Source organism: Sturnus vulgaris, chromosome Z (assembly GCF_052056855.1).
Source record: "Sturnus vulgaris isolate bStuVul1 chromosome Z, bStuVul1.hap1, whole genome shotgun sequence".
In the NCBI taxonomy this organism is placed as follows: domain Eukaryota; kingdom Metazoa; phylum Chordata; class Aves; order Passeriformes; family Sturnidae; genus Sturnus; species Sturnus vulgaris.
The window spans coordinates 51396005-51423937 of record NC_142283.1 but is presented as its reverse complement, the minus strand read 5'-3'; the positions used below and the strand labels follow the sequence as shown (position 1 = coordinate 51423937).

The 27933-nt window shown below is 35.8% G+C and overlaps 1 protein-coding gene across 46 annotated transcripts in view; it reads right to left on the bottom strand.

The window, feature by feature from the left end:
- The window catches only part of PTPRD (protein tyrosine phosphatase receptor type D), a 1149067-nt gene that overhangs the window by 899640 nt on the left and 221494 nt on the right, over positions 1–27933 (bottom strand). For all 46 annotated transcript variants that reach the window (XM_088156870.1, XM_088156871.1, XM_088156869.1 and 43 more), the window contains exon 3: positions 5073–5145. The gene's annotated coding sequence lies outside the window, so the exon portion shown is untranslated. The remainder of the gene's footprint in view (positions 1–5072; positions 5146–27933) is intronic.

Sequence of the window (27933 nt, the reverse complement as noted above, 5' to 3'; positions counted from 1 at the left end):
TATATACAGAGCTAGGGGGTAAAACTTAGGGATGAACCATTTCAACAAAGGGAATAACAAGGTTATAACAAGAGAAAACAATGAACCACAACAGTCTGTGAGCCAGCAGTGTGTCCCAGTGGCCAAGACAGCCAATGGTGTCCTGGGGTGCATTAGGAAGAGCATTGCCAGCTGGTTGAGTAAGGTGATCCTGCCCCTTTACTCAGGCCTGATGAGGCCACATATGGAGTGCTGTGCCCAGTTCTGGCCACCTGAGTGCAGGGGAGACATGAGAGATCCTGGAGAGAGTCCAGTGGAGGCCTGTAAAGGTGATTAAGGGACTGGACCATCTCTCTTATAAGGAAAGGCTGAGAGAGAGATGAGCCTGTTCAGTTTCAAAGAGACAACTGAGAGGGACCTTGTCAATGTCAGTATCTGAAGGGAGGATGATAAAAGGATGGAGCCAGACTCTGCTCAGTGTTGCCAGCAATAGGACAAGAGGCAACAGGCACAAACTGGTGCACAGGAAACTCCACCTGAAGAGGAGGAAGAACTACTTCGCTGTGTGGGTGACCATGCATTGAAAGAGATTGCCCAGACAGGCTGTGGAGACTCCCTCACAGGATATTGAAGAATGATCTGGATACAATCACGTGCAAGGTGATCTAGGATGACCCAGCTTGAGCAGAGTGGTCGGATCAAATGACCCACTGTGGTCCTTTCCACTCTGACCCATTCTGTAATTCTGTGATTATCAATTAACTACATGAAAATGAATAAAAATCGACTTGATTTAGAAGAATACTGATTTTACACATAGTTGCATGTAATCACTGGTACTTTCAGACAGCCAGATTTTTTTGTTAAGAATTCTAATATTGTATAAATTTGAAAATTAAAACCAGAACAGTAATAGCAAAAGAAAAAAAAAAAAATCCAATTTACTGAGAAAAAGGATTTTAATAAGGTATTTTTATTTTTTTTTTAATGTTTCTAGACTGTATTGCTCTCTGACAAGAATATTTGAGGGAAAATAAGCTCTTTTGTTACAAGGCTTTGGCCAATTCCACAAAAATAATTTCAGACAAAAAGGTGTTCTTTATGAATTATGAATCAATCTTTAGGTATACAGAACCCTAACCAGGTAATAAAGTCTCTCAAAACAAGATCTTAAAATGGCCTTTAAGATGAAAGAATCAATATTTTTCTTTAAATAATCCCAACATTTCAGAAAAATTGGTGAATATATTCGCTCATTTTTGAACTCATGATTATACAATATACATACAATAGTTTATAGTAGAAGATTGATATATATGTATAACAAGTTGCACTAAAAATGTTCTTTAAAAAGTTCTGTCTCTCAATAAACTGACTTATAATAAAAGAGCAAATACTACTAACATGGTAAAATTAGACCACAGATCATGTGCTTCATGAGTTCAGAATTACCTGGTTGTGAAAAATAAAATTATAGTTGCAAAGAAGCAATATTTTCTTTTCTTTTCCCCCAGATTATATTATTATAACCTCTGTTTTCTAACACTAGGTTGCCTTTTGTGACTCATCTACTATGGTTAGCACACAGCTACTGAGAAATACTGACCTGTATTATATATTTCCTTGCACTACTTTTTGCTGTGTATTGCATATTTGGGAGTGATGCCAATATTTTCTTGGAAAGAAAAATACAGATTAAAAATGTTTTCCCTTTCATTTTATGGAAAATCATCTGTAATGGAATAGTATAAAGAAAAAAACAGAATACTTTCAATAGATGCCTGACTAGTCCATAATTATTTTGTTTATTCCAGTTTCTATCCACACAATGAAAGAACCCTGAAAGAACTAAATTACTTGAAGCACATATAATTTTGTGGACAAAAATATTTTCATTGGTAATGTTTCTGTGCTATATTGAGATTTTTTGCAATTCTATTGGATTGCTTTCTGAATCACTATTCCTTCATTAGAAATTACTCTTTCCCTATGTTATTCTCAATTTCGTAAGAATACTTGTATGTCAATATAGACTTTTTCAAAAAAGGAAGATGTTTTTCATAATTTTAAGGCTGTTTAAGTGATTAAGTTAATTTTGTGCTGATGGTAAGTAGCTAAGTGAATCCGAATTTTTTAACCACAGCTACAGTATTTCCTGGGTGTGGGAGTGTTCGGTTTTTTCCCAGGGCTCCTCATCCGTCCTGAGCCACAAAACTCAAAACTGTTTATTGACTTAAGGTGCAGTTAACTCTGCATAAATGTCTGATCTTTGACCTTTCTGTTGTGATTGTGAGATGTGAACTATTGTCATAACATGCAATTTTTTGTAATGTAATTTTTTAAACTCAGCATTTGAACTCATTCTATCATCACATTTCAGCTAGCCAAATAACTGTCAAACTGAAAGAATGTTCAAACTGAACAAATCTAAATTTGCTTCAATAATATGGCCTAGAGGTTAAAGCTTGAATATTCTTATTCTAGCTTGCCAAGCTATTGAACTGATAGTGTTAAGAACTTTAATAGTCATATATTCTTATTAATATTATGAATTCCACCATAAAAGGCTTAAAAAATAATAATAGTCTCCTTTAAGTCTATGATTAAAAAAATAATAGTTCTCATCTTATATGCCTGTATCTAGAGTTTTCATCTTGTTCATCAATCACAACAAATTAGTTCTAAATAATGAAGATGTATTGTCTCCTCTTGCATGTATCTTAATTATTGTAAAAGTGCCTCAGACATATCTCTGTTCACCCAAGTTTAAATATGGAATCTGAGACACAATCTGCACAAGTCTCACAAGTCTGAGGGACATGCTTTATATTTCTGCTCTATCAAAATTTCACCCTTAAGGAGAATTTTATGTTGACATTTTCAGGACTGAAACTGTGCTCACCAAGCAGAGGAAAACAAAGCACTGACTTTCTGTTTAAAAGAATACATAAAAGAAGCAACCTCTAATGAATTTTCAGCAGGCTGTTATGAAGTTTTGCTAAAGTACTTTCTGTAAGATATATTGTTCACAATTTGGCTTTATTTTGTTCCATATCATCTGAAATGAAAATGAATGGAAGTTAAAAAAATTGTATATTGTTGTATACCTATGTCACAAATACAGAATTTTAAACTAACAAAAATATTAAACCACTGAAATTTTGCTGTAACTCTGGCAGGGTTTTTTTTTCCATTTTTAATTTCCCATTGTTTTTCCATTGCATTAATTCCTTCAAGAAAATGTATTACATTTGATAAAGTGACATATTTTAGGCTAGGAAATTGTGTTTATTCCAGATTTACAATGTTGAAGAAGTGAGAATCTAGCCACAGACAATCAAGAATTCTTTAACTGTGAAATATAAACATTAAAAATAGTGCACATTTATTTTAAAAAAACCCCACATACTGATGAAAGAGACTGCAGAAATAAATTAGTTTTTGTATTTAATAGATTTTACTTTAAGTATGTGAATTTGTTCTGAGAATTAATTAGTTTGCATCTGAACTACTTGTATTTTTACAATAGGAAACACCAACACAATGGGATAATTTTATTACTTCCAATAAAAGTAAGTTATATTTTAGCTAAGAAAATGAGAAAACAGGATGACCAAATGACATTATTTAGATCACACTTTAATCTGTTGCACATTTTCAAAGGTAAGGAAAAAAAAAATCCTTGAAAAGGAAAGTTTGTATCAAAATGGAATTTCATTCTTGGAATTCACTATAAGTAGACACTGCTTGTGTGACATCACTTCTTTTGGATGACAATGTAGTTAGTGAAATTATATTTTAATGATAATACAAAGAAAAAGCATTCAGAGGACTAGTAAGAATAAGTATCTGCCTGGTTTAAAAATAGCAGACTATGGGTTGGGTGAACTTCATATATTAAAATCAGAAATAATTTTTCTTCTTTACTTTTCAAATTCTCCATATATCAACAACAAGAGAGCAGAGAATTAGAATCTATGCTGCATCAGTGGTCCTACCTCTGCAACTGATGTAGAAAATATTATGACCATTTCTGTGTCTGTAGAATATGAAATAATACACAACTTTATTCTGCTTGAGATCTAAAGTTTTGAAAGGTTTTTTTGCACTCATTAAATTCTGAAACATGAATCTTATTTATATAACAGTTGTATATAACCAGCATTGTAAAACCATTCTTGCACGTGGTATCTAGCTTAGCAAAACCCACATGGTTTCATTGAAAGATGATTTTTTTTCCAGTACATGAGCTTCAACAGTAGCATAAACCTTGATTGAAAAAAAAAAAGAATTAACATGGTATATTAAGGCTTAGAGAAAACTGTGTCTGAAACAATGACTCACAGTCATTGGGCCCTTCATTATTCAGAACTTTATTAACACCTAGAAATAAGCAACCATTGTTTCTATTGTCTCCTCTTGGTATTTAAATACAAAAATTAAAAATAATCCTATTTCAGATGAAAATTCCCAATACTACTTAGATAGTATTATCTAAGTTACTAGAGTGTTGCTAAGATCAACAGAAGCTATGATGTAATTTATTAGAGCTTTGTAGAAGTTGCTTATCCAGGAACACTGACAGGTTGCAGTGACCTTTTAAATCTATAAGCCTTCTTTGCAGCCAGAAAAAGAAAAGCCTTTAGATTTCATCATACTCATATGGGTGTGGATACGGAATATTCTGGAAGAAGTCTGACAAGTAGTTGATAAATAGATTACTGAAATTTGGAGGCCTGAAAATATCTAGCATTCCTGAGTGACTTGTGCTCTACTGAATTAATTACAATAATCACCCAGATGTCCAGATGTGTAGGAACCTAGGATTTCCGGAAAATAGGAATTGAGTATGTAGGAATCAACTGCTCTGTTCATATGATATAAAGTTAATCTGTAAATACAAAAATAAGCTGATGCCTCTGTGTTTCAGATTTCCTAAAAATAAAATCAATCACAGATATATAGTTTTCTTAAATTTGCCAAGACAGCGTAGAAGATAAGTTTGTCAGATAGACACTAAAGGACATTGTTATAGAAGTAAAATCCGAAATGACAATTCAGCTGATCAAAGTAATAGATCTACACCAACTTACCGCCTCACCAGAATGTTCTCATAACACTGTTAATGACTGGAGGATCAAAAGTGTAAGACTCTTCAAGATTTCCCTGAAACAGAAAATCAAACATGTTTTATTTGCTTTTCTACAGCAACACCAATAAATTCTGAAGGGTTCAAAAAACAGAAAAATTAAATGCACTGATGATAAATAACTTCTGCAAACAGTAATCATTGAAAAGCAGCAAAACAAAGTGGAATTTCTAGTGTAACTGTGATGTGAAAGAATATAAATCATAGTCATATACAATTATTTACACTGAAATTATCTGTACTTGATTGAAGTGGTTATGAAACAATGGTGTTCTAAACCCATTGTCTTAGTCATAAACACTTTCTTGCTTTGTCTCTGCGCTAGACCAATCCTTTCTCAATGTACTATTTTCTGTGCAAAAATACTGTTCCATAACTGAACTTATGCTATTAGCTCTTTAAATACACCAAGCATATCACCAAAACGTGCAGTACTTGCACAAACAGCATGTCATTTGGTAAATTACCTTAGATATATGAAAACAGAACTGTAGCCTTTTCAATAATAAAGTTATCTCTTCACATATCACAAACCTGTGAAAACCTCTACCATACATGTGGAGACCTTGAAAGGCATTCCCAATTAGAAAGACACGAGAGGCCTCTCTCTCAGCTGTCTTCTTTTGATAACGAATTCTGTTCTATCAAGTCAGAACAATCTTTTTCTTGTTCCTTAGGCCAGACCCATGCCCTCTCCCTGTCCGTCAGCCTTTCAGTCACTCCCACCCTGGTTCCCTGTTGGCCCCTATGCCATAAGCTCACCCTTGTGACACCCCCATGTCCCCTGTTAATTGGTCTCTGATACTACTTCCCCCACCCCAAAATCCCCATGTACTTAACCTAGGCTCTCAGACCAACCCTTTTTGCCTTTGTCTCTGTCTCTGGATGCTGGACTGTGCACATGCGTGGCTGAAATAAAAATCTCTATAAAACTCCTGCAAAGGCCTTTCCTGTTTCTTTACCTGCTTCACTTCAACAACGACCCCAACAGCAACACATATCCATATTCAGATATCCATTCAATGCACACATTTAGCTCTTTCTTACTAGCAGTCAAGCTTAAGAAGTGAGCCTATGAAAACCTTATGATGTTCAACAAGGCCAAATGTAAGATCCTGCAGCCTGCCTGGAGAAACCCAAGCATAAGTATAGGGTGGGTGGAGCCTGTATTGGAGCCAATGGATTGAGAGGAGAAAGATTTAGGAGCACTGGTTGATGAGAAGGAAAACACAGCCCAGTAGTGTGCATTTGCAGCTGAGAAAGCCAGCTTCCTGGGAAAACATCAAAAGTGGTGTTCCCAGCAGGTCAGGGGAGGTGATTGTCCCCCTCCACTCTTCTCTTCTGACACCCAACCTGGAGTCCGAGCCTGGGGTGCCCAGGAAAAGAAAGATGTGGACCTGTTGGCACAAGTCCTGAAGAAAGTCACTAAGTTGACCACAGGGCTGGAGTATCCCTTCTATGAAGATGGGCTGAGAGAACTGTGCCTGCTCAGTCCAGAGAAGAAAAGGCTTTGAGGGAGAATTTGCAGCACCTTCCAGTATCTGAAGGAGGCTTTTAAGAGGGCTGAAGATGGACTTTTGGCAAGGGCATGTAGTAATTAGGCCAAAGGGTAATGACCTTAAGTTGAAGGAGTGTACATTTTAGGTTAGATGTTAGGAAGCAATATGTTGTCCAAAGAGGTTGTAGGGTCCCCATCTGTGAAAGGGTACAAGGCCAGGCTGGCTGGGGCTCTGTACAGCTGGTCTAATGGAAGGAGATCCAGGCAGGGGGGGGTTGGAGCTAGAAGATCTTTAATGTTCCTTCCGATCCTAACCATTCAATGAGCCTATAATTCTGTGATCTTTCTTTGGGGTAAGGCTGGGAGAGGTGGAATTGTTCCGTCTGGAAAGAAGAAGTGCCAAGGGAAAACTCTCAACACATATAAACAAATGAATGGAACATACAAAGAAGGAGTCTGGTTTTTTAGGTGCCCAATGACAGGACAAAAAGCAATGGGAAAAAGGAAACAAAGAAAGAGCTGTATGACTATCAGAAAACAGATTTTTTAATTGTAACTGAATACTGAAGCAGTTTGCCTAGAAATTACTATTTCATCTTGGAAATACTGAAATACTTGGAATATTAATCTTGGAAATATAAAAAGCCGTCTAGACATGGTCTTTGGGTAACCTGCTTTGAGTAGCTCGGCTTGATCAGGGAAGTGGGCCCAGATCCAACTTCGACCACTCTGTGATACTGCTATATTTTATACACAGCACTCATGAGTTTGTGTTTTATTCAGTCACTAGGCAGTCTGGGATTGATAACTGCCTTTCACCTTCTTATGTATCTCAGTCATGACATTCAAAAATCACAATATTCCTAAATGATTTACGAAAAAATAAGAGTAAATAGTAATAAATAGCCATCAATGATCAAGAATGTTTCACTCTAAAAACTCTCTTCTCTGAAAGCATTTTATTTTTATCATAACACAGTAACAAAGTGGTTTGTTTTGTTGTTTGTTTTGGGGTTTTTTGGTTTGTGGTTTTTGTGGTTTTTTGTTTTTTTGTTTTTTTTTTTTTAATTCACTGCATAAGCAACATGAAGACAATTGTTGAAAATTGGCAGGTAGAGAACTTTTGTTATAAACAAATGTTAAGTAGTATAAAATACAAGAGGAATATAGGTTTGGATCATTTATTTAATATGGTCTTATTTGAAGGCAGGGCCTTCAAATGTGGTGAAACATGGTCATATTTGACAATGGACTGAGTCAATGCTTTTTATGTCAGAAGCATTTCACTATCTGCTTTATTTTTCCACAGTCAGACTGGAACATAGAATTAATAGAAACACACAAATAATAATGTTGTCAGTGCTGAAGGCTTAATGACATGGTTCAAATGACTACCTTTAATACATTTTAACATTGCTGTGTTTATGGCAGAGATTTATTCGGTTGATACTACACACCAGTTAGTATTTCCCTTATGTCTATAAAAGCATAATCTTTTTTACTTAACTTGCTTAACTAATTATCATATCATAGGTATGCTGATTAAGCAATATGAACTCATAAAATATGTCCTGAAAACTGATGTAATATGCATTCTTCCTTTCTCATTAAAAACATATGCAAATATAATATTCTTCCATTCTTTTATCCAGTCCCTTTGTTACTCTATACCGTGTATTTTAGTTGCCCATATAAAATTAGTTTGGTCCTATTACATGGGCTTTCATTACTGGAAAATTATGAACCTGTTCTGTTCACTGGAAGACTCTTTTCACATTCAGTGCTTTCCCTTTCTGGAAAGTCATCTGTTTGGTTTCCTAAACTTGCCAAAACAAAAAAATCTCTGTAATGAACTGGTTGTTTATTTAAAAGAGAGAAAAAATTAAGAGAATGGTGGGTTATAATGATAAAAATATCAGGGGAATAATGTTGTTATATAACCCCATAGGATCAATAGGTTGTCCCTGCATCAAAATAAAATAACATTAAGTGATTGTTAATTATTTTTAAAAAATACTCCTTCCCCTAACAAATCTCTTGTGTCTCCAGAATCTTTATTCCCTGTATTTAAATACAAAATATAAGAAAGCAGATTTCACAGTTCCCAAACTTTGTTTCTAAGTCTGTCTAAGTTTCTAAAGCTCTTCACAGAAAAGACATTGTCTGTGCTGAGTGGCTGCCAGTGGACTTTGGAGGCAGACATTGCTGCTAGACTCCATATGACCACAGCCAGGCCTCTCTCAGGTTTGTCACTGGTAAATTGAGTTGACAGTCTTCTGCTGTGTCACTGACATGCCATATAAATAAATTTTCATTGAAGAATACTGTGAAAGCATGTGCATCTATGGGAATGAAGGTAACTAATTTCAATTTGACCTCATTAAGGCTAATTCTCTTCTGGCTGTCCTTTAGTCTTCTTCATAATCATTCTTGTATTGAAATAATGAAAATGGACATTCATTGTATTCCATACCTTAGGTAGGCAAAACTAGCAGGTAACATGGATCAGATAGAATATCTTCCTATCATGCTTTTCTGCCCTGTCTGCTGTTATTCCCTTGACAGAGTCCATGAGTCTAAAGACCTCAGCACTGTTACTCAGGAAAAAAAGAGTCTCATTTTCTGCACGTTTACCTTTTTGATGGCAGTCTGAAAGATGTTACACCTGGACAGGGAAAGAGGTAGAAGCATAGGATTTGGTCCTTTTCATGGTAACTAGAATGTATTTTTTTTTTTTTCAAAAGAAAAACCCTTCTCACACATTTGAAGGTCACAGCCAGGAACAGACAAAGCTCTTTAACAACTGAAAAGCCTGTCAGGACAAATGACATTGTAGTCAAGCCCTTTTTTTTTTTTTTTTCTTTCTTTTAGGGGAACAGTCGGGTTGTATACGTGGATATGTCAGAAAATAGAAAATGAGGTCCTATATGGACTCATGAACAAGAAGTCACTTTTATGCTTTGGAAAAGAAAGAAATACTACACCCAAATCCAAAAAAGGAAGAGAAGAGAAGAGAAGAGAAGAGAAGAGAAGAGAAGAGAAGAGAAGAGAAGAGAAGAGAAGAGAAGAGAAGAGAAGAGAAGAGAAGAGAAGAGAAGAGAAGAGAAGAGAAGAGAAGAGAAGAGAAGAGAAGAGAAGAGAAGGAGGAATTAAGTAACTGACAATTATCTTGGTGCAAACAACTGTCATGCTGGAATAGTCTAGTTCTGGGATGCTGGAAACTTGCACCAACATAACACTATCTGTAACATTACATAACTTCAGATTTAGATTATAAAAAGTGTGCAGAAAATGCTTAAAGATGGAAGCACTTTTAAATTCCATAAATTCAATTCATAAAATTCAATATCAAATTCATTTTTAGCAGGAAAGGTAAGCTAGAAGTTAAATCTTCTACAGGCTGGAGGTGTTGCAATAAATCAGCCGAGACTCCATTTTCTTCATGCTGGAAAAAACAATTCTTTATTTACATAATGCATTTTCATACTGTATTTACAGACCTAGTGTTTGACTCCAATTGGCTATTAGTTTTCTTACTACTTCACTTATCGATCAGAAGGTAGTTTTGTGTGTATGTGCTAAGGTTCAGGTGTTTACATTTTTCTTTTGTGGGTTTTCATGAGACAAACCTTATTGTTTACATAAGTACACTTGTTTTGAGCCCAGGAATAGGTTGTTGTATTAACGAAACTTTCATACCAAGATTGTTTTCACATGGGACCTTGCAAAGTGCACTTAGAAGTGACAGGCTAGCTTTAATTGAGCAGAGCAGGCCTGTATTTAAGAGGCCTTTCTTTTATAATTTCTTTACCTGTCTATGATATGGAGGTACTTAGTCTGATTTAGAATTAGTGTCAGAGAGTAGGCTCCATGCTTCTATCATTTTACTAAAATTGTTTAAAGGTATGAAAGACTACATACAATGTTGGTATATACCTTAAATTCTCCTTTCATAGTGATTTATTTCCCCCACAGAATTGAAAGTAATTTATATTTAGGATTTTTTTTTACAAAGAGACTGTAAATATATATATATATATATATATATATATATATATATATATATATATTTTCTTACTTAAGGGCAATTTTCTTTTTGCTGATACAATATCTGCCATCAACAACATCTGACAATCATTTTCAGGATGTTTGAGTACACCTGGTTCACTGTCATTCTACAAACATGAAGTATGCAAAATATGTATTTCTCAAATAAAGTTTAGAGTAAAATTTGCTTTTTATTCAAGAAAGAACATTAAGAGATGTGTCTGGCTGTATGCAGCAACATGAAACAGAAGGAAAAATATACACCTCTCAAATTAAAACATGGAAGTGTGAAGAATTAGATCAAAATCAGGATTTCCAATATTCAGAAAATCAGGTACCAAATTCAGTTCAATTAGTTTCCTTAGAGAACAAAACTGCAGAGTCTTTTAAAAAGACTAGATAAACAAAGAGAAATTAATATTGGTCTACAATAGCCAGACTGTTTCCCACTTCTAGATGTAGTGGTATACATGCACATGAAGGTTAATGAAAAATGTCGATTAAGAATTTTGTATCTGATGTGTTTTATGAGAATAAAAGATATTTTGCCCTTAAATATTTTCTGAATATTTTCCTGATCCCTATTTATGATGAGTCCTAGCCATTCAATGTCATCTATATATTTAGTCCAGAAAGACAATAGCAGATGATGGAGCTAAGAGAGGCCTATTAAGACCTCTCACTTGCCTAATCTTGTTTTCACAGACTGAAACACAGTCTTAACAGTACAGCACAAGCAAGCAGTCTTCCAGGAACGATTTTACAGCCAAGTAAATCAGTGTTTCTTCTCCTGTAAAGTCATTCTCAGTAGTATTGCTATTAAGAGGTAGCATGACGAAGAATAATATCAAGAAACATGGCATTGCCCCAGTGGGAATGTAGTAGGAAGCAAAATAGAGGGGTTTCAGGCTGCTATTTGGAAGAGATTTAAGCTCTAGTAAACAGGACCCTGTAGAGAGATAAAGGGAAAATGTGTTTAACACTTTTTCACCTATTAGAATAGCATCAGTGTTGTTTTACCTTGCATTTCACAAAGTTTGACAATTTCTATTCCATTGCTGCGGCAAACCCAAGCTATAAAAAGCCCTCCTAAATCATAAGAAAAAGTAGTAAGTAGGGCAGATCTCCTCTAAGAAAATAAGTGCCAGTAATAATAATATAAACACTAGCATGTGCTCTTCATGAAACAGAAGTTCCTGTCAGACTTATCACAGGCTGCCATGGCCAACCAAGGAAGTCAAGGGCTTGGGCAGCCCTTAAGGCCTGGCCAGTTGCAGGGCCTGCCTTTGCCCGATTCCACTGGTGTCCAGCCAGGGCCCTTCCCAGCTCCGAGTGCCCATCCCTGTCCTGCCATTCCCTCACACCCCTGCTGCAGAACAGCGTGGTGGCTTCCCCGCCCCTGCTGGGGGAATGCTCTCCACAGACACACTGCCCAGCCTGGTGTACCCACACTCCCAGCGTGTCCTCCAGGGTGTCCCCACCCTCCTAAACCCCTACCTGTGTGTGGAGGCTGTGTCCTAAAGCCAAGCCATGGAGAAAGGCTCCACAGCTGTGCAAGAGGCTGCCCTGCAGCCCACCCAGCTGGGAGGCACGGGCCAGGACTCACAGCAGGTCTGGAAGCCACGGTGGGGCACTCTGAGGCCTTGCCCCATGGATGTGCCGCTGCCTTGCGCTGTGATTCCCGATTCCCCTGACGCCACAGCGGCGCCGGGCCAGGAGCCTGGGGCTGTGCCCACAGCTGCCGCTGAGCTGCTCTTCTGGATCAGCTTTGATCCCTGTCACTGGGAAACTCCGGGCTGACCCATGTCTCTCCACCTCCCTGCTGCCTCCAGGGCCTCCTCTTGCCCCTGTGCCTCGCCTTAACGCCATAACTTGGCCCTGGCTTGTGTGTCTGTCACAGGACCCTGCTCCTGCCCAGGCTCCAGGTCCCACCAAAAAATGGAAAGAAAAATAATTTAAAAGTGCCATTCTTCTTTTGTAGATGTGGAACAAGTATTTCCTCCTTGCCAAAAATTTCACTTGCTAGACCCTTTGAAAAAAAATATGAATTTCCCAATGTATTAAAAGTTTAATCATGGTTCTTGCTTCTGCAGTAAGAAATTTACTTGAGATTTTTAGTTTTGGGGGGGTTTTTTTGCTTTTTTTTTTTGTATTTGGAAAGCTAGTGCATAACGATCTGGGGACATTGACATCAACTTATGTTTTAACTATTCTATTATCAAAGCACTATCAAATAAATTACCATATTTTCTTTTTTTTTTTTTTTTTTTTTTACAAAGCCTTAAGATTAATATATTGTCTAGTCAGTAAACTTTCTGAGGTGAAAACTGTTGGCAAACATTTTCTCAGTGTTATAGGCAAAGAAGACAATCCAGTTAAAATATCTATTTCATATGCACCTAACTTGCACCTTGGAGAAACTGTGGTAGGGCTCTGTATTTGAAATGCAGGTAAAAGTTACTCTTTTATGAAACTCACCAATCTTCTTGGTATAATTAGGGATTTTATAAGTAAGATGCATATACAAATTTCCTTCTGTTACTGCCCTTATTTTTTATCCATTTAAAAATATTTTGGTTTTTTGGCTATTTTTGTTTTCAATGGCTTTTTAAAAAAAATTCTTCTGCTGTATTCTTTCCTTTATATAGCTAATGAATACATATAGTACTCAACATCAGTTGGCATTTACAAAAATGGCATATTATCACACAGAAATTGTTCAGCAATGCCTATAAAATAATAAGGAAAATCTGTTACTAATAGGTCAACTTATATACCTCCGAAAATCTACAGAACAGGTATTGGTGAAACGAATTCACAAAAAGATAAAAATTAATGGTGGGTGGAGAGGAACTACAAAAAAAAAACAAAAAAAACAAAAAAAAACCCCCACCCCCAAAACCAAACAAACAAACAACAATAACAGCAGCAACAATAACAAAAACAAAAGAAAATAAAACAAAACCAAAAAACACTAACAAAATACACCAAAAACAAAATCAAAACCAATGAACCAGCCAAACAAAAAATACCCCCCCAACAACAACAACAACACCGCAAAACAAAAACAGAAAAAACCAACAAACCAACAAACCAACAAACCAACAAAACAACAACAACAACAACAACAACAACAACAACAACAACAAATCCCTGGAAATTTTGTCATTATTTCTTCTGGTCATACGCGAAGAAAAAGTTATAAAATGCATTCTGGAACAGGACTGCAGTAAATGTTTCCCTTTTGTGCAATGATTCTACCTTTCGTTGTTGTTGTTTTTGTTGGTTTTAATTCTGGTTTCTTCTGTCTTTTTCTCTTGTCTAAATGAAATATCTGACATACTATGGAAAATTTCAAATAAATACATATCAAAAAGTTATGTTTTGTAGAAAAAAATTAATATATCTATTAAATTTACTACAGTTTTACACTGCGTTTTTCAAAAATCCAAATATATGAATAGAATTCCACACTGCAAAAATTCTTGATGAGTGTTTGAAAATTGAGAACCCTAATTTAAGTCTTTTTAAGTGATTGTGTGGTTCAGCACTGTCTGAGTGAAGCCAAAGTTCCCAAGACAGGTTGGCAAATAAAAGCCAAAGTGTTCAAAGTGTTGTTTTACCTATTCTTCTCTTCTCACATCATCTCACAACTGTGCCCTATCTCTCTAATCCTTTCTAAATATAAGAGATTTCTACAGACAATTGATACAGGTGATCTTCCACCAAAAATGATAGCAAATTTGGGTTGAAAGGAAAAGGGCCAGGCGTCCTCCAAAATACTATGAGTCTCTGTGGCAAATGAACATATTTCTTTATGGAAATAATAATAAAAAAAGTTGCATTGTTTTAAAGTAAGCAAAATATTTTTTTATCTCTCATATTAGTCGAAAACCAGAATATGATGGGACTCTCACACTTCTGCATCATTAGCGAGCTTACTTACAAGTCCTTTAAATGTCAAATAACAAGGAATTTGATGGCAGTGAAAGAATTATATATATAGTCCTTGGATTACATATGTGTTTATGATCATGTTTTTATGTATAAGCATAATTTAATTGTAATCAGCTACATCTGAATCCTAGAGTGGCTTATTCGTGTATTAAGGTATAGTTAAGCAAGAATCTCCACAGAAGAGAGATTATATGATCAAGTCTGTGCATAGCTGAATAAACTGTAGGATAGTGCCTCAGGCAGTTACTGTCTCAGTAGCTGATGGGCTTTTTCCAGCAGAAGAAAAGAGTTGCTGTAGCACTCTTTTTAAAAGACAGATTTAAAATAAAATCAGTGGTCATTTACAGGAAGATGCAGCATACACTCAACTTGAGTTAATTGCATTATTTTAAAATATCTTATTTGACAGTCTGCCTTGAAAGGGAAGACCTTATGATCTTTTATGAATAGAGAAGAACGCCTGAGTAAGACTCTCCTTTAGGGATGCTGTGTATATCCTGTCCAATACCACTTACACTACAAATGTGCCAAGTGAGAAATGACTATGAATGACAAGCCCACTGCAAGGAAATCCTTACAGATGCTCAGTAAAAGCCAGAATAACTTCAGATTCTTGCAGCCATTTAAGCATGTTTAGATTAAGTTCAGTTTAAGCAGTGCATCCTGTCACCTAAATGCAAATTTAACTACAGCTTTGGTACACCTTCCATTATCTGAATTGTCAATATGGTAAACTAATTGTAATGTAACAGATGCCTCTTGGCATCAGACATTTTAGTGATACCAGTTGTGCTTGGTCTTGAAAATTAAAACTGGAAGAGAATAGTCTATGTAAGCATTTCAGCCATCAGTTGGAAAAAAAATAATTTCTTAACGAAGTTTGTGCTTAATATGGTAACATATTTTTAGTCAGAATTGGGGTAGGTGGAGAGTTGCTGCCATCTGCTGGAAGGATTCCTTTCCTGAATTTAAAATAAATAAAATCGAAGGGTTTTTGTAAAGGAAAGATTAAAACTATTATCATTGATGAAATTTAGGTGCTTAACACCTGTGCAGAACATCTAAATGATCATTATTCTAATGGCATCAGGAGTGTCAAATTATGAAAATGTGGACCTACATCTCCTTGCAATTCAGTGTCTGAATGGAGGACCATGTAATTAAGCCATATTCATAAATATGAAATAGCATAAATTCTTCCAAAATGGGGAGAATAAAAGATACAAAATGAGAGAGAAATTAAAGACAAAGAGGCCTTTGCAGACAACCATTTGCTTAATTTTATAGTATAAATCTCAGTGCTACAATTTTATTCATTATGATATGTAAAAATATTGGTCTAAAATCCCAATGCTATGGATAGGTAGCAGGAACTTCACAGTAAATACCCAGATTTCTCTTAAGAGTTGGCAATTTCAGAAAACAAGAAACAAACAGAAACAAAATCAAAGACACAATAGTTTTGTCCACCTGCCAGGAGACTGCTGCGTAGGTCCCAACACACACAAAGTAGTTAGCACTGCAAAAAAGTTTAATGCTGAATATTAGAATAAGCAGTACTAGGTAGCTTACAGGGCACTGGACAATTTTGAAGAGCTTTTCTGTCTTCATTCTCAGTTCTGTTTCACCTGTGCATAGTCTCAAATTCAGATGACATTCAGTATTTATTCCCAGGTAAATGCCTGTAAATGTTAATTTTATGTGCCTGATGAGGATTTCGAGACAGCCAAGTTAGAGGCTGAATGATTTAGACACATATGTGATTTGGACATGAGTTCACAGCCTCACAGATTTGCAAGTTCTGGCCAAAATACCTACAGGTATTAAAAAAAAAATAATAAAAAAAGGAAAAAAAATTTTAAAAATCCTGGGTATTCTCTTTGATGTCTTGAGACTACCAGAACTATACAGGCATTGTAATTTGATTAGCCTATTTTCATTTGCTCAGAAATAATGCAGCTGGGTAGAAATTGCATGGCAAGACAGAGTGGATGAGACATCCTAGAGACATCTAGGATGAGGAAATCAAGCCAGCTGAACCACTCAGAATAATATAAATACACACTGGAGGAGTATGGTAAGACAAATTATGATTACGTAGTCAAATGATAGATTGATATCAGACTATCATGCCTGAAGTATTTACTGTCCCAAGAAAACTTACACCAAATTATATTGTAATTTAAACTGCATGGTGAATCATGTATTTCCACTTAGTCTGGAGTTCACACTTTATGTCTTTTACATCTCGTCACTGTTACTAAGTTACAAATATCAGCTGTTAAATTCAACCCACTGGATTTCAATCCAAGGATCATTAATGGTGTCTTACCTTTAACCTTGTCTTTAGGTCCAGTGTTCATAACCTTGATACTGAGAGCTTAAAAGTGATCAACAGACGAAAGGTACTGGAGGATGGGCAAGAGCAGTACATTTTTCATCTGCATGAGCTAGACTTTGGAAGGTAGAAAATTTGCAGGTATACTTCCATGGTTGGCACGTTCCCACATATTTATTGTATTCACGCCGTATTCTCATGTCTCTTCAGGGCCACACTAGGTTTTCTAGGAGTTATTTGGGTAATTGCAAAGAAAAGCGTTTCTCAAGGAGTGGGGCACATCTTAAATGTGACATGTAGGACAATATTGATCAGGGATATACTAGCTAACTGAAGCAACTACACCAGTGTCAGTGTGATACTGTTCTTGGGCTAACTACAGAGAAAGACATGAAAAGCAGACATAGGAAGATGCATAAAAAAATGAGGTAAGGAGAACTCTGTGTAATCATTATGATTAAAATTCCTACATTCAGGTTAAGTTAATAACCTTAATTGTAACAATATATTTTCTGAAGTCTAGAAGATTTACAAAAGATTAAATGTCATACCTCAATTTCAAGATATGCACAGACAAATGTTATGCAAATATTTTGTCTAGATATGTCAAGAAGATCAAGGGGTTCTGAAAAACATATTTGTGTAATTTTATGTAGCAATGCAGTGAATTTGTGACACACTTTTGCAAGAAATTGAGAAACTACTCAGTCTGGACAAAGTTGTTCCTTGTAAATAAGTTTAAAAAAAATGTGCAAGGCACATATCTCTTACAACATAAAAAAACCTTGTCTCTTTTCAAAAGAATTTTGTATTTAGCTCCTTGATCTTTTTTTAAAGTGCCCAGTCCTCTGAGAAGCCATGATTGAATTAGAAAAATCAGAAACACTCAGACTTTCTGTACCCTCTGGTCTTAGCCATCTTAATTTAATGCTGCTTAGGAGAAAAAGTAAACTTGCTGCCTTGTTAAAAGCCACTAGTCTGCGCTGTTGTATAAAAAATCTGTATTAAGTCAATTCCTTACAAATACAATTGTAATCGTTTCTATAAGCATGTTTTGCAGCGTTAAATAATATGTACTAAACAGTTTGGATGAGTTTGAGCTTTTATTGTCCCCTATCTGCTATATTATGAAAATTTTGAATTAGAAAGTATATCATATTCAAAGCATCACGTCTGTTTTAATTCCATTTTGATATTTCATTAGAAGTAAAAAACAGACAAACAAACAAAAAAATGTTAGGCTAATGATAAATCTTCAAGCTAGGGAGTCTAACAACTCAAATATGCAATAGGAAGACTGCTTAATGATTAAGCTATGGCTTCAAAAGGGTGTTAATGCTATGGAAATTTTCTTCCATTATTAGACCGATATTTTAAGGGGAAGAGGGAAAAAAAAAACAACTTGTCTCAAATGTAAAAATATTATTGATACCCTTACCATACTAACATATGCGTAATGGATTTTCTTTCTTATATTTTGTGTCTTTTCACAAACTGCAAACTGATTCTTGGCAAATTTTAGCAACAGATTTGCAATGGGGACTATGGACTATTTTTGTTAATGTGACTTTTGGCTTTAGTCTTTCCTCTTATCCTTAAGGACTTAACTGTATTATAAAATAAAGCACCATAAAAATATAAATGTGAAATAAATATCCTTCTTTCTGATTAAAAACGTGAATTTTACATTCTACCATAGGGTAAATTCTTCACTGATGACACTTGTAAGCAACTTCACAGAAAGGATGGCCTTGAGCATTTTCTTTTATTATGTCTGCAGATAATATCTTTATCAGCAGATAAAGATAATCCTTTCTTGTCTACAGTAGCTATATATCTAAACTATTTCCACTTCCCCTGTAAGTTACTCTGTGAAAAATTCTAAGAGTATGAATGAAGTGCTTTATTTATATTTTTAAAACCCAAAAGTATCTGTAACTTTTAAGATAGTAATCCTGGAAAATATGTGTGCTCATCGGATGTTTGCAAATTAAACAGATTAATTAGACTTTTTTGTCACATCATCATGTTGATTCTTTTTCAAAAGAAAACATCGCCAGAAGTCTACAATTCTGCGCTTTCTATCCAGTTAAAGTTTACATACTATGCAATTTTTTCCCCCTTTTTCAGAACTACAGCCATTCCTGTCACGCAGATCCTTACCTTCAGAAGTTTAATAAGCTCCAATTATAGGCAAGCAATCTAAAACATTTGCAGGCAATAAGCAGATCAAATATTCATGAAAGTGGGTAATTCAATATAAAATATCCATGGCCAGTTTGTTTCCATGGTTGTTTTACTACCCATACATTGCTGAATGTGACATGAGAAGTGTTTAAACATTTTACAGCAGAAATCTGGTTTTGCTTGTAAGTCCAAACTTAACTTGTGTATAATTTGGATAGCATCAGTTATTTAGCAGCTTTATTCCAACACTACACATATGAGAAGTATATTTCTATTCCAAAAAATCTGAAATTAAACAATGCATGAATTTTTCTGTGTCCTTATATATACATGATCATTATAGCTACCATTCACAGGACTAAATTTGAAACATACTTATCATTAAAAAGAAAAGAAATAATTAAAAGATGTAAAGTTTTGATTTATTCAGAGAGTCTAATGGAACAGTTAAAAGCACAAATCCCAGTCTATCTCTTTTCAATTTTATGGCTGGATTTCTCACACTCTGTATATAATCCAGTTCCAGCATCGGAGGGAAATGTCAGACCATGGGGAACTTTAACTACAAAAGTGTCATTAACCTTAAATTTGTCATGCTGGAAATAGTCTTTACATAGTCTCGATCTACTTTGAATTTACATCTATATACACACACATATATATATATCATATTATATATATAAACATACATACATACATATATATATATATGCTTTAGTCTCTCCCTTGTGGAAGACTCCACTCCCATATTTGCAAGGAAGGATTCACACTCCTTCCAGCCTATTAATTTTATTAAAATAAATTGATTTTCTGAACCATAATCTGGCTGATTACATAATACTGATCTGACTAAAAGTGTGCTATTACAATTTTAGAGTATATTTCATTATTTTATAGCATTTAAAAAAAAATCATAATTCAACAGTTTAAATTACATGTTGCAGATATTACAAAGCTATTTGCTCTAAGTAAGTTAGTTTGCTAATTTTTTCAAGACTTGCCACTTCAAGTTGCAAGTGTGACAGGATGTAAGCATAGTATTGTAGCTCACTACCAGGAAAGCCAAGTCTGCCACTGGAGTGGACCTGAAGTGAAGCAAAAGAGTAACAGGAAAAGTTTTGGGTCATATAGTGTTGGATCTCAGGAATCTGGAGTTTTTGAGCTTTCTGTGCTTCCAGGCACAGACACCCTGGAAAATACTGCTCTGGCCTGAAACCTTGGAGAAGACTTGCAAATATGAATGAGTTATATGTAGTGGGTTACATGTATGTATTTTCACTGGGTGATGGGTTTTAACTTTAAGATTTTTACAGTATAGTGGTAGTTCAGGGACAAGATGGAGAATTTGGGTGGTGTCTTTTCTTCTTGTTCATCTTCTTCTTCTTCCTTCTTCTTCACAGAACTTAAGTAGTAACCTTTGGATTGGTCAGTCAAAAGTCACTCTAAGGGTCATGGGAATCTATTATTGGGTCAAAAGAAAAAAATGATATAGGTGTTAAACCTCTATTGGTTTGTTTAGCTTTAAAAAGCCTTGAAGCAGGCTCAGCTGTAGCCATTTTTCCTACTTCTAGCAAGGAGCTAGAGGTGCTGTCAAACTTTCTGTAATTTTTGATAAGATACAATAAACATCGAAGGCCACACCCAAAAACTGTCTCAATCACCTTTCTAATAATCCTGGCTCTGAATAGAAACAGACAAAACTGATGACAAACCACTAATTAATGGTGCAAAGCCCAGCACACACTCCTACAATGTAGGAGGAACACCAGCTCTGTACACTGTATTTTTTGGAAACTAAAAAAAATTGATGTCTTGGTTCAAGCATCCTGACTTGCTTAATCTCAGAATTAAACTTTCCATTACATTAGTGAGTTTAGTTCCGGGGAGAGTAATTTTGCCTTCACTTTCATGTTCATGTTCATGTTCACTTTCATGTTATAAAAATATGTACTCTGAGATTATGGAAGCACATACCCACATACCCAGAGCTCCTGGAGGATCTCATGTTGGAGCAGGTGGATGTGTCCAAATGTATCCCAGACGAAGCCTGTACTGGCGCAGGCTCTGGGCAGGACCTATAACCATATGGAGAGAGGAGCCCACATGGAGCTGGTTTGTTGGCAGGACTTGTGACCCTATGGGGGACCCACGCCGGAGCAGCTGTTCCTGAAAAACTGCCCAAAAGGGAAGGGGCCTATAATAGAGCAGTTCATGAAGAACTGCAGTCTCTGGGGAGGGCTGATATTCAGATATTTCATGAAGGACTGCCTCCTGTGGGAGGCACCCCTCATTGTTGTAGGTAAGAGTGTGAAGGAGGAAGGAGTGACAGAGACAAGGTGTGACAAGTTGGCAGCAACACCACTTCTTGTCTCTCTGTACCGCTTATGAGGAGGAGGTAGAGAAATTAGAAATTTAGTTGGGCCCAGGAAGAAATGAGGGAAGATTTGGAGTTCTCATTATTGTATTCTGATTTTATTGAAAATAAACTAAATTAATTTCCTCAAGGTCAACTCTGTTTTGACTGTGATGATAATCACTGAGTGATCTCTCCCTGCCCTCGTCTCAATCTATAAGCAATTTGTTGTGTTTTCTCTCCCATGTACAACTGAAGAGAGAAGGGATAGAGCAGCTTTGGTGAGCACCTGTCTTCCATCCAGGGTCTACACACAATATATACCACTACTCTTTTGAAAGGGCTTGGATATTAGTTTCATACGGTTTTTGAAGTGTTTAAATACTAGAGCGTTAATGTCTGTAAATTGCCTGGGAAACTCAACACGTATGAAGTTAGTGGATTTACAAGGATTCAGTGCACTGAGATCTCAGGATCCTTAGTTTCTTCTGAAGTAAACATCTATAGGACCTAGAGTGCTGTAGACGAGCAAGGAATTGCTGATAGAGTACCAATTCTATTTCCTTTGGCAATCTGTGTAATCCTAAATTAGACACATGCTTCTAAGTTATCTACTGTATGATAATAAAAGTGTTACATGCAAAGTATGTAAAAAATAAAGGCAGATTCCTCAAGCAGATTTTACTAGTTACAGGTTTGCTATTTGCTGGTCACACTTTCAGTTATGTGAGTTATGTATATATCAGGTATTTGAAGTAGCGAAGTTCATCATTTTAAGCAAATAGTCTTAATTTTAGGATACATGTCTGTAAAGACCATAAAAATTCATAAGGATGGGTCTGACCATTGTAAATGCTAGTAACTATATGAGTTATAATATACAGAGAATACAAATATACAAATACTGCATTAACTTTCATGAATTTTTGCACCAGTGTAGCAGATCAGTATTTTTGTGTTAAGTACCTCTAAAAGTGGGAATGACAGGAATTTTCTAATATTCTTTTAATGAAGATTATAAACGTTACATTTCAATTGTATTTCTTAGCCCTCAGACTGAGAAACTGAGGGGGCCAGTAAGCAATCCACATTGGTTGAATTTCTGTCTGACTCAAGTAATTTCTCTACATCTCCATGCCTTATACCTGGCTGCAGTGACAGAGGCAGGGTCTTAAGAAATTAACATGTTATCCTATTATTTATTTATTTTTAATAATGACTATTGATTTTCAAGGCTAGTTTCCAGGTCGTGGTGGCTAATTGATAATGTTTAGGAAGTTTTTTTTAATATATTCAAAATGAGTTTTATGCCTTTCACAATGCTCCCAGAGCAGGGAACAGACTTAAAAAAACAAGAAGGGAGAACAGATTTCTAGCCACAAGAATGAACATGTGTATTCTATCATTGTACTCTGCTCTCAGGCCTCATTAGCAAAATTAAATCCTCCATCTTTACTAAACCTCCCATTCCATTAACGTGTGGGTTTTTTCTCCTTATTTTGTTACAAGAATTAAAATGAGAAAGTAGATTTTTAGTTACTACTTAGATGTGTGAGAGAGGCATAAAATCTGTTTCTATAAAGTAAGAGATATTGCAAGGTTTCTTAAAGAAAGATTATAAACCATAGGCATAATATTTATTTAAAATAGGAATCACAATATTATCCAGAACACAAAAGCTGTATGTGGAACTGAAGGAACAGGAAATTGATGTCAAAAATCAAACTGGTGAAAGGTGGAAATGGAGATAAAGCACTGATCTCTCTCTCTCAAAGAGCAAAAATATTGTGTGCCTTGCTGAGACAAAGATTTCAAATTTTGCCTTCTGGAGACTGCTTTTAGGAAGGCTTCCACAAAGGACTAAGATATAAGAAAATTGGAGTAATGATGTCAGGAGCTAGAATGCACAGTTTTGAGACTGAAATCTTACAGCCGCAAGCATGCAAGCAGATATATATGTCTTTGAAGTTGTCCAGCATGTCTTAAAAAAAAAAAAAGAAGGTGTTCAGCTCAGATAGATCAGAAAAATACACCTTTCCAACTGTGGAAAACAGCTCTCTGTCCAATGCCCAGGACAGGTGCAAAGCAGCAGCTGCAGAGCTGGCAGTAATATAATGCAAACAACTTTTCTGTTAGTTCAGCTCTATGCAGCATAATAAATTATGTCAATGTTACAATGTTCTGTGCTGTGGGATTTTTAGGGTTTTTTTGGTTGGTTGGTTTTTTCCTTTTTTTTTTTTTTTTTTTTTCTGTTGGTTGGTTGGTTTTTGTTTTTTTGGTTTTTTGGTGGTTTTGTTTGTTTGTTTGTTTGTGGTACACACAGGAACTCTAGTCTGGATTTGGTCCCTATAGGGTAGATTAAAACTAAATTCTTCCTTTATCATTACTGTTCTTTTCTGTTAGCTGTGTCTGCAGTACAAAACTGATACAGCGTTAAATGCTAAAGTCCTGGTAACATTAACAGAATTGGAGTCTGGTGGTTAACAACTTCTAAGTCTTCTACAATATTAATTTCTTTTCCCCTCCTTTATTCCTTTTTGTCCATTAGTTCCAGCTTCTTAAACTATTTTAACTACTTTCCTTCTTTTCATCTGGATGAAGTGAAAAATGCTTGCCTTTTCTTACTAATATGTGTGATGTGCCCAGAATACACAAGTTCTAGTAACAAATCTACAAAATTACTTTGTCAATATAGAGAAAATCTAGCACAGAAAACCCAGAAAAAGAATGCTGAATAAAAAATTATTTTCTTTGTGAAGGGAATAATGGAAGAAAAAAAATAGCCATGATCATTTTTTTTCTTAGTTAACAGTCTCAAAATGATGAAATAACTTCAGTTGCAAGAAACTTTGGGAAGCTTGCAGCCAACCTCCTGTTCATAGCAAGGCTGATCCTTAATTCAGACAAATTTGCTCACCTGAGTCTTGAAAACCTCCAAGAATGGAAATGGTATAATTCCTTTGGACAATCTGTTTAACTGCTGGGCTGTCCTTGAGAAAAGGCTTCTCCTTCTTTCCAGCCTGAGCCTCTCATGTTGAAGCTTGTTTCACTGCCTTTTGACATCCTGCCACACACTACTGTGAAAAGCCTGAACCAGCCCTGCTCCCACAGCCTCTTCTCACAGGGCAAAGGCTCCAGGCCTCATCATCCTAATTGCAGTCCCTGCACCCCCTCCACTCTGTCCATGCTCTTCACATATTTTAGGGATCAAAACGGAATGAAGTACCCAGATACGGTCTAATGAATATGACGTAAAAGAATATAATCCCTCCCCTTGATGCCCCCATTCATAAAGCCCAGTATGTTTTTGGACTTTGCTGCTGGAGTGCACTGCTGATTTCATACTATTGTACTACAGCCATAATATAATAATATGGGTGCCTTAATCCATCTTTCCCATTGTATTCTTTTTTTCTTGAGAACAATTCTTTTGTTACACTGAAACATTTTAATCACTTCCTGCACTGCCAGTGAAACAGCAGTTTTCTTTAACTTTTCAAGGGACACCGTACTGCTTATACATCCCAAACTTCATAATCCTTCTCTAAATGTTCTAATAGTGATCTTCACTCTTCTGCATCAGTTGTACTATTTCAACTTCCAACTACTTCACTGTCACAAAATCATTCCTTTTTTTTCCGATATATGAACATTATAGGTATCCTGAACTATCTTCTAATTAGATTATAGATACACTGAACAATTTTCCAGTTATCTACACCTTGCAAAGTTATGCCATAACTACTTCACTTGTATTGTTATTTTTAGGCTATTTTCAATGTCAGTGGTGATTGTCTGTATAAAATACCCCAAAACAATCTTGTCATGTTATGGTCCTTTACCACTCTAAAAAAAGAGCATGCAAACTAAAATAAATTTTAAAAGAAGTAAAAGTAAGAAAGAAAACCTAGGTGTATAGATTTGTATGTTCACTAAAACAATGTAAGGCTACTTTGTGCTTTAAACTGTAAAGAATATAAAGAAAATTGAAATACATTCCAGACCAGAGCTAACATGTGCCTTAAGTCTGTCTACAGACATAAGAAATATAGCCAGAAAGAAATTTTCACAGAAAACAGATATTATTATATTAAAAAGAGGATCACATAGAAATTGAACGCAAGAGCTAATTACTCAAAATCGCAGAATCATAGAATATACTGGGATGGAAGGGGCCTGTCAAGATCATTGAGCCTGACTCCTGGCCCTGCACAGGACACCCCTTGAATCACACAATGCATTTGAGAGCATTATCCACATGCTTCTTGAATTCTGCCGTGCTGTGATTTCTCCATTCCAGTGCCCAAACACCGTCTGTGTGATGAACCTTTTTCTAATATCTGACTTAAACCTCCCAACTCAGCTTCATGCCATTCTCTCAGAACTTGTCATTGGTTACCACAGTAAAGAGATCAGCGTCTATCCATCCACTTCCTCTCATGAGGACATTGAGGACTTCAGTGAGGTCTCCCCTCAGTCTCATCCTCTCCAGGTTGAATAAACCAAGTGACATCACCTGCTGCTCATAAAGGTTCCTCTCCAGATTCTTCACCATCCTCATGGCCCTCGTCTGGAAGGTCTCTAATAGCTTGATTTCTTTTTTAAATTGTAACATCCAAAACAACCCTCAGCAGCACCTCACTCGAGGTGCACCTCACTCTGTCCCAGCTCAGAGCACAGCAGGACAATCCTCTCCCTTGCCTGGCTGTGATGCTGTGCCTGATGCCCCCCAGGACACAGGTGGCCCTCCTGGCTGCCAGGGCACTGCTGGCCCGTGTTCCATTTTCTGATAACCAAGACTCACAGGTCCTTTCCTCGGTGCTGCTCTTCAGCATCTCATTCCCCAGTCTATCCACATGACCAAGGTTGCCAGTCCCAGGTGTAGAATCCAGCACCTGCTGGCTGGTGATTGACCATCTCTCTAATTTGTCTCTGCAGGGTCTCCCTACCCTTGAGGGAGTGGACATCTGCTTCCATTTTATTGTTGTTGGCAGCCAGACTTAGTATTTCTTCAAGTCCTGAATCCACTATCTGGCATTTATTCCAGTAAATGTTCTACTACCTAAAAACCCAGGAATTTTGCAACCATGTTCTAATAATGAGCACAGTATCCAAGCTACATTGTAGAGATAGCTCTAATAGTGTATCATCCTTGATTTTTGTTAATTGAAAGGTGATGCTTCCTGAGAATACTTTGAACAATCACTTTAGAGCAAATTGTTTCACCTCATCATAAGTTCCAATCATTTCTTATTTTCTTCTAAAGAAAAGCAGGAAAGCATAACTTTATATCATGTGCACTGCAGTGTTCTCTATAGCTGTCATTTACAGAGTTTGATACTGCTGTTTTAAATTGATATATAATCTTTAAAACTAGATCTTTATAACGAGAATTTGCCATAGTTATATTTTCCTTTTTATTTGGTTTAGTCAAAGCAAAAAAGTACCTTAAAAAAATAAAGAAAAATACCTTAAGATGTTTATAAATTCATCATTGTAGAACTTAATGCTGTATCTTTAAAAAATTCCCCCTTTGGATTGTTCTGAAACTGACAGCGAAATGTAAACAAGCTTATGTCACAAACAGCCTGAAATTGTGATGCATGTTAAAAAAGGTATGATCATTAAATATTGGAAAGATTCTCTATGCACTTCAGTAATATCAGAGATCACTTGTGACTTTATTAAGTACAAGGAAAAGAAAAAACCCAACACTAGATGGAATACTGATGGCGTGAAACTGTTTTAAGTGTGAGTAGACAAGACATCAGCACTAAAGACAAACATGCTTTATCATTTTATTATGTGGTTCTGTTTCTCCTAAGTACTTTTATCATCCATAACATTTTCATTTACACTTCAAATTATCTGTATCTGCCATGAAGCTACTCTGAGCCTTTGTGTGAAAATAGTCTGTATATTTTTAGGCCTATGGACTTAGAGCACATATGATATTCTGTGGGGAGGGCGATTTTCAGAAAATTTTCTCGCTATTCTAAAGATACAAGTGCACTGAATCTTGAGACAATACAACAAGCCAATCAAAAAGTCATTGGAAAAAGGGTTAATTATTTTGTCCTCGGCTGTTTAACAATCGCCTTGATCTAGTACACTGTTATGTGGACATGAGGATTTGTCCATGCAACTTAAATTTCAGGACGCCTAAAAACTTCACATGGATTTTCATTTAATCATTCACTTACACTTTATTTAAATCTTCATTTAGTCAAGCCAACACTGAAATTGACTTGAGGATATCAGAATTCAGTGATTTATTAGTATTCTTATTTAGTCTACGATATTTCTTAAAAGACGATTTAGATTATTAAATATTTGTAAATGGTAGAGTCACCCAAAGGAAAAGTACTTAAAATATGTTATAATGCAAAATATAGTGAATTTCAGAAGAAATAGGGAAAATTTCT